The following is a 12,480-nucleotide window of genomic DNA, read 5'->3' as shown; positions in this document are numbered from 1 at the left end:
ATACTTTTTTTTTTTTAAATTATTTTCTGCAATGACCATTCGAGTTCCTACTTATTTAAAAAGAGTTATAAAAATCCTGGTATTTGGGGTTTGATACATTTAAATCCCAGAGCTACCTCTGGCTGCCCCACTCTCCACACATCAAAGACCACCCATCCAAATACACCCCCCCAGCACTTCTATTTACTTAGGGCACTTGATAAACTGCTGTTTTACTGGTCTTTTAAAACTGCTTATTTCTGAACATGTAGCCTTCTAGCCTTAACGAAAGGACTAGTATTACTACAGGTGTCAGTGAAGACTCATAAATCAGCAAAGAACCTTGATTCTCACCAACCCTCCTCCTGGCTCCCCACTGACACATAAATTCCAGAGCACATTATTGACAAATGTGACCTAAAGGCTTACTAAAATCTAAATTGTGACCCACGCTATTAAGGATCTGAGCTCTGACTAGCCCTCCAAGACAGCATTTTCATTAAGCAAGCACATCCCACCAGTCAAGTCATTTCACTACATGGTACTGGAGAGTTAATTTGGGTTGATTTGTTCTGGTTACCTGACCACAATTCCTACTGCAACAGAAATCTGTTAGAGTTTCTGTATTAAGTTCAAATTCCAGCAGCATTTTGGCATCAATAGCAAATTTAATCTACCAGATCCAGCAGCGCTTTCCAAATTCAAGATTTGGTATATATACTTATTACATTTAACCTACCAGATCTAGCAGCACTTTCCACATTCAAGAAATTGGAATAAGTATATATACACACCAATTTAACCTACCAGATCCAGCAGTGCTTTCCACATTCAAGAGACTGGGATAAGTCTATATACCAAAATTTAGCCTACCAGATCTAGCGGTGCTTACCACATTCGGGATTGGAATAACTATATATACCAGTTTAACCTACCAGATCCAGCAGGGCTCTCCACATCCAAGATTGCAATAAGTACTGGGACAGACCTTGATGCATCAACTGCAAACAAGACCTTGCAAAATCCCTGACAATAACTTCCCAGCTCCACCCCCCCCCACCCCGTGTGCAGGATGCCCGGAGAGACCCTCAAGCCCCTGTTTCCTTCCTTCCCAACCTGGCTAGCTCACTCCCAACAGGGCACCTTCACATTTGAAAAAAAAAAAAAAATCACGATAAGCTCATCTGAATGCAAGAAGCAACCAGGAAACTCTTGAAAGGGCGGGGGGGGAGAAAAAAAAGAACGAAAATAAAAATAAAAATCAGCAGCGCCCCGACATGGTCGAGCAGCGCTCCCGCCGCAACCGGGTGCGATACAAGCCTGTTTTCTCGCTGGGGGGGGGGGGGGGCGGCTTGCCCGCTCCTGCAGCAGCCCCACGGGGCCAGGGCCAGCCCGAGGCACCCGGGCAGCGTGGCCGGGTCCCCGCGCCAACGGATGCGCGCGCCCGCCCGCCCGCCCGCCCGCGGCGCCGGGGAAGACGCGATCCTGACTCCGCGGCCGCCCAAAGCCGGAGCGAGGCAGGTCCGGGACGAGCCGCGGCGGGTGGGAGCCGAGGGATCCTCGCACCAGTGTTTGCTGGAGGAATAAATCAAACATGGCTTCCCCCTCCATACATTGCCACGGCTCCAGCCTCCCGCCCGCCTCGCTGCTCCGGGGGGGGGGGGGCGCTGCGAGGGGATGAACGGCGGGTCCCGCTCGGCCCGGGGGCGGGGAGCGGCGGCGCGACACTGACCTGTGCCCTAGCGCATCCTCCCGCGGCGGCGGCAACGGCGGGGCCGGGGCCTGGGGCCGGGCCGGGGCGAGCTGCAGCGCGGAGCCCGCGAGCGGCGGCGGCGGCACCGACCAGACGCGGCAGCAGCGGCGGCGGCAACGGTGGCAACAGCCCCGCCCCCCGCGCCGGCCAGAACCAGCGCGAAAAATCCCGCGCGCTGATTGGGCGCCGCAGCCGCGCGGCCCCGGAGCGGCTCGTTCAAATCCCCCCGCGCAGAGCCGCCCGCACGCGCGGGCCTCGAGCACCGGCCCCGCCGCCGCCTGCGCTCGGCCCGGCGCTTTCAGACCCGGCGGGTGGGTTTTATTTCATTTTTTTTTACATTACATCTTCCCGAATCCAAGGGGAATCCGCCCAAACGAATGCCAGACCCCGGAGTCAGAACCACGCTGTAGGTTTCCCTTGCTTCGTGTTTTCCTGGGAAACGGTACATGAAATGTTTTGATATATTGGGGTGGGGTTTTTGTTGGGGGCTGGGGGTTAATTAAATTTTCTCTAAGCCAAGACAAATCGCCCCAAACAAATTCTAAATCCAAGAGGCAGAACTGTACTACAGGTTTCCCTTGCTTTATGTGATACGTGCATTCCTGGAAAACAGCATGTAAATTATTTAAACATTAAATTTTCCCTAATCTAAGCTGAATTGGCCCAAACAAACTCCAAATCCGAGAGGCAGAACCACAAGACAGGTTTCCCTCTTTATACATCCCTGGAAAAAGGCACCATTGTTATGATGCATTGGATTTTTTTTTAAAATTTTTATTAGATTTTTCCCTAATCCCAGCTGAATCGGCCCAAACGAATGCCAAATCCCAGAAGCAAAACCATATTGCAGGTTTCCCTTGCTTCATGTGTTCTTGGGAAACAATGCATAAAATGTTTTGATATGTGGGGGGGAGGGGTTATTAAATTTTCTCTAATCCAAGACATGTCTGCCCAAATTAATTCCCAATCTGAGAGGCAGAGCCATACTACAGGTTTCCCTCACTTCACACGTTCCTGGAAAATGGCACATAACTCAAACTTGCGTAAAGGGAACCCACTTTACCATGTAACAAATAGGGATGCTCCAAGACCTCAACTTTGCTGACTCCCAGATCAATTTTGACCACTTTTACAAGACAATTTTGGTACTCGCCAACAGCAGACAGTGCACACACGCACAGAGTGGTGGTGAATGTTTAGCTGGTGTGAAGAAAGGACGGTGAAGCCTTCGTTGATGGAGCAGGGAGAGGGGTAGGGGATAAGTTAGCGGCACACTCAGGAGCCATCATGGAGATGACAGCTACAGAAACACATGTCACAGACAACAAGCGAGGAGCACAGATCCGTGCACTATATTTTCGTGCATGTCACTCCCGCCATGCACCACACAAAGCAGCTGGCTGCGGGCTTCCACCACACTGATTGCATAAGAGTGAATTTACCTTGCACATAAATTTTCGGTATAAGAAGAGTCATAGTGCATACAGAACCCACATAAAGTGAGGGTAAGCTGTACCCGCAAACATCTTCCACCCCCATTTGGGGCTTCAGATATTTCCAAATGCTTTGTTGGGAGTCAGACGTGCAAGCCCAAGCCTGGAGGCTTGGGGTCAGCGTTCCCTCTAACATTGTGTGGCCATGCAGGTGCACCCCTGGCATGCCACGCAGCTTAGAGGGAATGCTTCTTGAGGTTTGGATGATCCCTGTTTTACTTATCCTCGGCCGTAAGGCCTCAGGGGGAAGCTAAGGAGGAGTCTCCCTTTTCCATAAAGTGGGCCTAAAGCAGAGACCTGTGAATCTGTGAAAGCTGAAACTGAATCTACAAATACCTTCCTGCTCAAGCAGCTAAGTAGGAGGTTCGCTATACATCACCTTGGCAGGTACTATCCCCATGCCAGGAGAGCGGTCTTCCCCGGTGCAGCTAGGAAGACCGCCTCCATGGTCACAGTGTTTCCCTTGCTAGGCAAGAATAGACTATGCTTGATCTGAGTCTTCAATAGGCCAAGGTTTTTGTTTGTTTTTTTAATTTTAAGTATTCCAGGCCAAATTAGCCAAAACGAATTCCAAATGCGAGAGTCCAGAACCATAAGTGTTCCTACTACTGGCAAACATCTTCCGCCCCATCTGGGGCTTTAGATGTTTCCAAAACCTTTGGCAGGCATCCTATTTGCAGGCCCAAGCCCAGAGGCTTGGGGTTTGGATGCTCCCAAGTTTCACTTGCCCTTAGCTATAAGGCCGCAGGAGCAAGCTAGGGAGGAGTCTCCCCTTTCCATAAAGTGGACATAAAGCCAAGACCTTCCCACTCCAGGAGCTAAGTGGGAGGTTTACTATACGTTACCCTGGCAGGTACTATTCCTGTGCCAGGAGGGAAATGTATAGTTCCTGGAAAACGATAGATAACTCAAACTCATGTAAAGGGAAGCCACTTTACAATGTAACAAACAGGGATATGCTCTAAGACCTCAACTGTACTTTCCCTCAGGCCCATTTCAACTGCTTTTACAAGACAGTTTTGGTACTCGTCAACAGCAGACAGTGCACGCACAGGGTGGTGGTGAATGTTTAGTTTTGTGAAGAAAAGATGGTGATGGCCATTGATGGACCAGGGGGAGGGGTAGGAGGTAAGCTAGCGGGACACTTAGAAGCCATCATGGTGATGACAACTACAGAAACATGTGTCGTAGATAATGAGCGAGGAGCGCGGATCCACACACGAACTATATTTTGGTTTGTGTCACTCCTGCAATGCACCACACAAAGCAGCTGGCTGCAGGCTTTCACCACACCGATCATATAAGAGTGAATTTACCTTGCATATAACAAATTTTTGGCATAAAAAGGGACATCGCATAAGAGCAATTTCACACATACAGAATCCACAGATAGCAAGGGAAATCTGCATTGCCAACTCATGATTGTTGGCATTGTTCTTCAAGCCTGCGCTTTAAGAAAACCTTAGCTTTTTTCTTTTATATGCATATATATAAGAAAGAGCTAAGTTTTTCACATTCTTGAAGCACAGACTTTAAGAACAATGCCAACAATCATGAGAGTTGGCAACACTGGAATCAGGACCTCCTGGGCCTCAAAGGCTGGGGGCTGCAAAGAGATGGGGGGGGAAAACCCTGCTCTTACCCAGTTCACCCTCCCTGTCAGCATCCACTCCCTGCCCCTGTGTGACACAGGCCTCATCCTGTGCAGCTGCAGGACATGGGCTCAAGCCCAAGGTGTGACACTGGACCTGGGGTCTGACCCAGGACACTGCAATTTTGCTGTTAACTCCCTTTCAAGTCAAAGGAAAGACCAGACAAGGGGAGAGAAGGCAGTGCCAGCTCAAATTACCAGCTTGTGGTAGGCGCATCACGGGGATCTCATAGTCCTTTCTGGTTTGAAAATGTATGCCTTGGATGGAATTTTGAATTGTTTCCTCAAATGAAAATAAATCAATCAAGAGTTCAGTCTTTCAAAGCCTTACATGCTGAATATGTGCAGTGCAAGAGGTTACGCTAACATGTAAATCTTTTCCAAACTGGGTTCTTTTGCTATTTGTTAGTCCATAAGATTTTTTTTACTTTTTTTAATAACAGGCCTGTGTGTGTAAGCTGGATGTCAGCCTTGGTGTCAGTATTGTTTACCCAAACTAACCTTCTTATTTCTCTAGTTTTTAACCCTGGTGGGTTTTTACAGGTGTTTTTAATGGTATATCTTCCCTTGGATTGCATTTAGCTGTTTAAGTAGTTAGCACTTAAAGTTTTAAGTGCCAATTGCTTAGTAATGAAAACTTGAATCATCGGGTGATAGAAACTTTAATAGTTGGATGTTTAAAGATTTTATCTCAAAGGTGCTGCAAAAGATCTGTCCACAACAATGAAGATGCAGTAATACTTTTTAAAATAGTCTGGGAAGAAACTATGCTAAGTACAAGAGTGGTGAGACCTATACGCTGCTATACGAGTGAGACTTTGCTGGAATACTTGAACATTTCCTGCACTGAGATAAAGATGTGCAAAGAATCGTGAGACGTGGGCAAATACGGATTAAGTATCGTATTAGGCTTTTCCCTTAAAGTTCATAATTTTTCTGTTGCATTTTAGCCATGCATATTTTCAGACAATTTCTTCCAATTAAAAATTATTTCAGATGGAGTAGCAAGTAGGATTTATAAAAGACACTGGAATGCATAAATTCTTAACCACGCTTCCAGTATATCCATATCCATATTTTCTTTTGCTATAAAAAGCATCAAGGTATATTTAGATAGGTGTAGCACACTGATGATTCCCACAAGAAAACATTCGAATGGAAAGCCTTCCTTACTTACCAGTAACTGGACTTACATAAATAAGTTGGCAACCCACTCTTGGGGACAAATTTGCACTCCATTATACTTGGTTCAGGTCTGTGGGTTCAGTTTTACTAAGGAGAATCAGATTTTTATTCTGTGTATGTTAATGATACATGAGATCCCTACACTTAATGCTTCTCAGATGTTTTTCTTCCCTTGTCAGTCTAAGATTTGATGGAAGGGTGTTGTTGGCATGGGATAAACTCAGGAAAGAAGCATAGGTGTTTCCTTAAAGAAAAATGTTGCATGTACTTTCTGTTGAAATGAATCACAGGCTTTGTCTAGATGAGGGAAATGTGTGTCTGCAATTACATCTGTGTAGACCCAGTGCATAACTGTAAAGCAGGGACTATACTGGTATGATTTACTCCAGCAACTGGATTACAGCTGGACTATACAGATGTACTTACAGTGGTGCAGATCTCTTTAATTTAGTGAGGGTTTATGATCCATTCAAATAGACTGCGCCTGCAATGCTTTTTATATGTTAAGGACAAGCCCATCCATTTTCTTGAGATTATGCCATGAAAGCAAAAGCCTTTCTCTACCCCAACAAACACTCGGCTGATTTCCCATTGCCCTGTGCAGTCATTTGCACCTGAATGAAATAAGATCAAAATTTCTTTGTACTGCCAATCAAGTCAGATGCACAGTACATGTATTTTTTAGTGATGAGACTGAAATAATTGAAGCAAATATCACATCTGTTTTCAGTAGTTGCAGGCTCTTATAGCTTTCAGATCAGAGCTCTTAGTGTTTTCATTCTCTCCATTGCAACTCTTATAGGTCTGAATTAGCCAACATTTTTTTTTAAAGGTTGATGTTTCTCTGGTGACAGAACAGATCATTGAAGCAAACTGTGCTATGGCTTGAGTAGGCAATCACATTCATTCACTAATGACCCTTGTTTCAGTTAGTATCCACTTGTTTCATTGCTCCTTATTTTCAATGTTATGGATATACTGTGTAAAAAAAAAAAAAAAAAAAGTACCAAGATAAGTATCCCTTTCAATCCCTTTCTTTAATTGAACAAACAAATGTAACGAATGCATATTTTCCTGGAAACAGAATTTAAGATAAATTACATGTTAAATATTACAAATGAGTCACCAGGCTGTAAAATGATTCACAATGTAAATATCTTCTTAAGTGCATTACTCGGTTCACTTCAGTAATGGTGGTGGTGGAAGTTTGTCTTCCTAGCCTTGGACTCTGGAATTTTAGGAAACACTAATCTAAGTGGCAAGAGGATTTATTTGTCAGCTATATGACAGAAGTGTGTCTTGGAGGCAGAGGCCTATGTTACAACTGGCAATGAGTTTCACTGCCCCCAGGCAGAGCTCTGCGAGGAACTGCATGCCTGTTGTACCATTGCATGTGAGAGTGCAGTGTCCTCTCTTCTGGGAGCCTGGCCAGTTCTGATGCTTCAAGTGACAGAGTGGGTTGGGCTATATAGCCTGTGGTACGCTTTAGGGTACCTTGTGCTGTATTAAGCAAAAGGCTGCAAATGTGAATGACCTTTGTGCCTTCCTCTTCCCCAATGCAGGGGTTATTCATACTGTGCATTACAGTTAGCAAGCACACTTCTATTTGTCTTATATCTTTATCTTATTATATATTTATATTTCTTTGGCATGAATTTCACACATTTGTACTTCTCCCCTTTATCAATCTTACGGTTTTGTGCTGTCACCCATGCCTGTATTACTCTGTCACAGGATTTTATTTAATCATCTGCTTAGCAGGTAATATTTCCCAGATTCCCAATTGTGTTGGTGGTGGTGCATGCATAACTACCAATGAAGTAAATCAGAGTTGTGTGTGTGCATCTGAGGAATTAATCAGGCCCTTCCACATAACACAGTACATTCGGTGTCGTCAAACAGTTGTCCTCGGCCTTCTGATATTGTTTGTCTCATCACTCTAAAGAGATATTTGGGGAAATAAGAGATTGACCAGGTCAAAAGATACCAGTATATATAGAGACATCCCTACATGTTTATTTCACTGACAACCCAAAGTACCTTTGCGCCTAATTTTTCATGCCCAAGGGGTTCTAGCTCCACTGCCAATGTAAAAGTCAATGATACCCATCGTAATATGATAGGGAAATTTAACTTCGTGTAACAATAACAGAGTAAGACTGGCACCTTTGCCATTCCCTTCCCAGCTCCAGTCTCAGCTGTGTTAAACAAGAGACGGAGACTTATGGTCCAATCAGTCTGTGTGTCATCATGGTTGCAGAGAAAACATCTAAAGTGCATAGCCCATAGAATTGTCTCACAATCATTTTATAAAAGAGGTCTCAGTAGCAGATCAATTGTTAAGACAGAGTTGAATCTGGAACTTAAATCACAGATTCAACCTCTTTATTATGTATAGAAAAATACAGCATATGCTCCCCAAAACTGCAGTCCACAGAGCGATACAGACTGAATTGCAGGGAAGGGGGGCATGGGATTTACAAATCTGTTAAAAGAGTTTGAATTTTTAAACTAATTAAAATAGATCAAGCGCTGGGCATCATGTCTCAATAATAAGATAATACAAACTTCAAACTTTATGTAACTGGAACTATATTATCTCATAAATACCCGCGTTAAAAATAGGAAATGGTCATTGAAGGGTTTTTAAAACTTGGAAGTTTCTTTAGCAGAGACTGAAGAATCATCTACTTCAGAGAATTCCAAGAATTATCCTCTTTCAAAATGTCTGACGTCTCAAGTGAGCCTGTAGCTTCATTCCTGCTCAGAACAGGAGAGAGCACCCATTGTGAAAGCATGCAATAATTTGCACATCTCTGTGAAGGACTAGATCCTAGGCACCAGCTTCTGCTGACAAAAATAGCAAAAAAAAAAATCTTTTTTCCCCCAAGTATTTCTTCCCTGTCACCCCACCTCATTTCAACTGGGAAGACAGGGTGAAAAAACTCAGAGGAGGAGGAGGGGAGGGAATGTGGAAGAAGGAGTGGGAAGCTGGCCCGTGTGTTTGCAGGGGAATGTAGAGGTCAGGAGGGAGAGGGAAAGAGGTGTATGTATGCCCCAGTTGCTTTGCAGGGCTGTGGTGATGAAAAGCAATTGTAAGATCAGTTTAATTAGCGACTATGCTCTGGCAGTTTGGGCTGCTTCAGAATGGCACAATGTTGCCAGAATGTATTGGTGCATCTGCAGTCCTTACGGTTATCATCTGAAAAATAAAGAACGTTCAGGCTGAGAGTTAATTAAAAAAAAACAAAACAACGAAAAATTGATCCAAACATGTTCAAGTATGGAAAAAACTGTTAGGGCACCCAGAATGCAGTAACTCTTGCCTGTAATTATAGCCACAGACACTACTGTGTCCAGAAACACCTTCAGTCTGATCTTATTTTGGAATATATGCATTATTAATCAAAATGGTGATTGGCATGGAATCGTATGAAGCAAAATGAAGGTTCCTTGGGTATATATTAGTACGTTTAGATTCATTTTAAGTTTAACTTAAAATGTCCTGGATTTTACAGACCTTATTTTGGTGGTAGTTACAACATGCCTATGGTATAGTATATTTTAATATAAAACCTTGATATATACTTTCAACCTATTTTAACACACTCCCCGCCAAAAAAAAAAATATGAAGATGAGCTCTGTGTATAAATAATTACTAAAGAAAATCTTACTTTATTTCAGCTGAAAAGAAACCACTAATATTTCTAATATATATGACTAGTAGAAGATAAGGAATTTTCTTAATAGCCCAGACAATTTTATTCTTATATTCCGTAGCCCTTAATGCAATGTTTTATTTTTCAGAGAGACTCATCCTTGCTATGTCAGTGTGGACAGGTGAGGACAAATATACCTACCTGTCTTAAAGGTTCATTTCAATCTTTCTTAAAGAATTCCATTGTTCTGTTCACAGTAATTGATCGCTCTTGAGTGGTTAATATAATCAGATTAACTGTTTCTAATTATGTTGGTGGCAGTCAATTTCCTGTCCTGAGAATTTGCAGCTTTGTGAGTATGTCTCATTCACTCAATATCTACGTTTGTCTTAGCAGAGGACGCTTTTCAGACATTTTCAAAACTGTCCATTCATTTTTGAGCGCGATTTGGGGGCCCAGCCTGCTGGATCTTGGGCCTATTTTGCTGCGGTACTACCTATAAACCTAATCAATTAGAGAGATATCAAAAAGCTCACCGTAAGGAGGATGCTTTGCAAATGCAGGCCTTACTTGTAACACATCAACTGTGCTGTCTTTTTTTTCTTTTTTTAGTCTTTTGCTGTGAAATAAATATCGAATAAAACAGGATATTTTTCATTGTTCATTTCTTCCTGTTCCCCATGTTATTACCATGTCCTTGCACCAGATATGTTTTTAATTCCACTGAATGCTAATTGTACATTTAGTTGTAGGTGAAGCATAGCATTATAAATGATAACAGGCATATTACCAGCCAGCCTTGTCTGATGAAGAGGACCCTCGCACTCAGCAGTGGCTGGTAGTCTGCCTGCAGTGAGTTAGGCCACGCTGTTCGCTCTGCCAGAGATTGCTCTGAAGGATCCCTAGTCGCGTACTGCGGTAGTTGCGGCTGTAACCGCAAATCTTTAAACCAGTTTACATAAACATGCCATTGCAAAAATACTGCCCCCTTTGACCCCCATTTACCCAGCAGCAAGACTAATTATTGTCCAAGTCAGGAATTTAATCAATAGGAAAAAAGTACCAGAGCTCCGACATGCCCAGCTACCAAGTAGCTACCCCAGGAAGGAGCAAATAATAAACTCCCCCTGTGCTGTGCCTCATGCAGCAGCTAGGCACAGCTAGGATTCCTCCTGTCAACCCCTCCTCCTGCTCTCCAGGAGCACAAACCATCCCATCTTGGTTAGGAAGGATGTGAGGCCATAGCCCCCCTGCTGCCGGCCTTTCTGCAATTGCCCAAGTGATTGCAAATCTTGCATGTGTTTACCTGGGTTGCCTCCTGGTGCTGGAGCTAGCAATCCACCCCTTTTGATATGTAAAGGATGGGTGATGATCACTGTTTAGGCTTCATACTCTCAGTGTAGCTAGGGGCGATTAGCAGAAGGGCTCTCATTTGCTTTCAGCCATATTTCCTCATTTCTGCCTACTTCTGTTGGTTTCTTGTTTCTTTCTTCCTGGCTCAACTCTGCCTCCAACCAGATCTCCCTGCCTGACCTGACCCTGCTCTCTTCCCCTTAGTGAGGGGACTTTGCTTTTCTCCTTTTTCTCTTTCCAGTTCTGACTGACATCTTCATCTACCTAAAGACCTTCCAGCACCTTCTTTTATCACCTGTTTCTTTGCAGCAGTGGTAATTTGTATATAGATGGATCTAAAGCATGTTAAATGCTTTTCCAAGCCCTGAGCATGTAGGAAACACAAGGATATAGCTACCCCACCCCCACCAAAGTGACAGACTTAAGTATAAAAAGTAGAACTTTAAGTGGCATTTTGGTGCCTCAGTCCAAAATTGCAATCCTGAAAGCTACTTGGCTGCCACTGAAACTTTACAGACATGCTGAGTTGCAATGGGTGCCGAGGACTGCCCCAGTCCTAGCAGATCGCAGCAGCTCAGGGCCCAGCTGAGCCCTGAACCTGCTCAGGATGCAGAAACAGATGTTTCTCCTCCCACTTTTCTTGAGGGGCTCCCTCCTGCTCCTTCCCCCAACCCTCTCTGAAGGGCTTGGTTTCTTTAGATGTTCTGAGTGCCTACAGGATCAGGATCTTGCAGCCATCACTTTCTTTTAAAACACAGAGGTGGAGGAAAAGAAACATGCATATTTTCAAAATAGCATGCTATTTTTCATGCAATGCCTTAGGTTAGGGCGAGACAACCAGCATCCTGTGATGGGTTAACTTGTGCCCCCTGCAGTCCAGGTCCACTCCTATTTTTCTTCTTTTGCTGATGCTGGGATTTCCAGACTCCTCCCTTCTCTGCTCCAGCTTCTGCTTCTGCCTCTGGCCCTACGCGTGAAGCACATCAGCCCAGCCTGCAAAGCCGAGGAAGCCTGTAGCTTGGAGGGCTGGGTCCCCCTCATGGCATGGGCAGTGCACCAGGGAAGTCCACGTGGTGTGATGAGGAAACCATGCTGTGCAATATGTGGCCTGCCTAGCGTGTGGTCCAGGGGGCATGCAGCCCTCAACCAGTCAAAAGTTGGACACCCCTGGCCTAACAATTAGAGTGCTCATCCAGAAAGTGAGAGAGTTGGCTTACAGGTTCAAACTCACATTTTCCCTTAAAAATAAATACAGAAATAATCCTGGGGTGAAAGACCAGAATCCAAGATTCCCCCTTCCTAGCACAGTGCCATATCATCATCCATAGTCACATTCACCCTTGTTCCCTTTCTTTCTGGCCAAAAATAATGTATGTTTTTTGTACATTGGCACAATTTCAAAAAAA

General features: G+C 44.3%; 1 protein-coding gene across 4 annotated transcripts in view; it reads right to left on the bottom strand.

The window, feature by feature from the left end:
* Nucleotides 1-1,882, bottom strand: part of NSD2 (nuclear receptor binding SET domain protein 2) — a 113,122-nt gene extending 111,240 nt beyond the window's left edge. For 3 of the 4 annotated variants that reach the window (XM_090035407.1, XM_090035406.1, XM_090035410.1), the window contains exon 1: nt 1,712-1,882. The gene's annotated coding sequence lies outside the window, so the exon portion shown is untranslated. Of the gene's footprint in view, nt 1-914; nt 936-1,711 lie in introns of those variants that run through there. The other variant, XM_090035411.1, reaches the window with a different exon arrangement.
* Between the last annotated feature and the right edge of the window lie 10,598 nt (nt 1,883-12,480).

Source organism: Crocodylus siamensis, chromosome 2 (assembly GCF_052110815.1).
Source record: "Crocodylus siamensis isolate JL-2025a chromosome 2, ASM5211081v1, whole genome shotgun sequence".
NCBI lineage: Eukaryota > Metazoa > Chordata > Crocodylia > Crocodylidae > Crocodylus > Crocodylus siamensis.
Note: the sequence above shows the minus strand (reverse complement) of the source record. Positions and strands in the feature narration are given on the sequence as shown.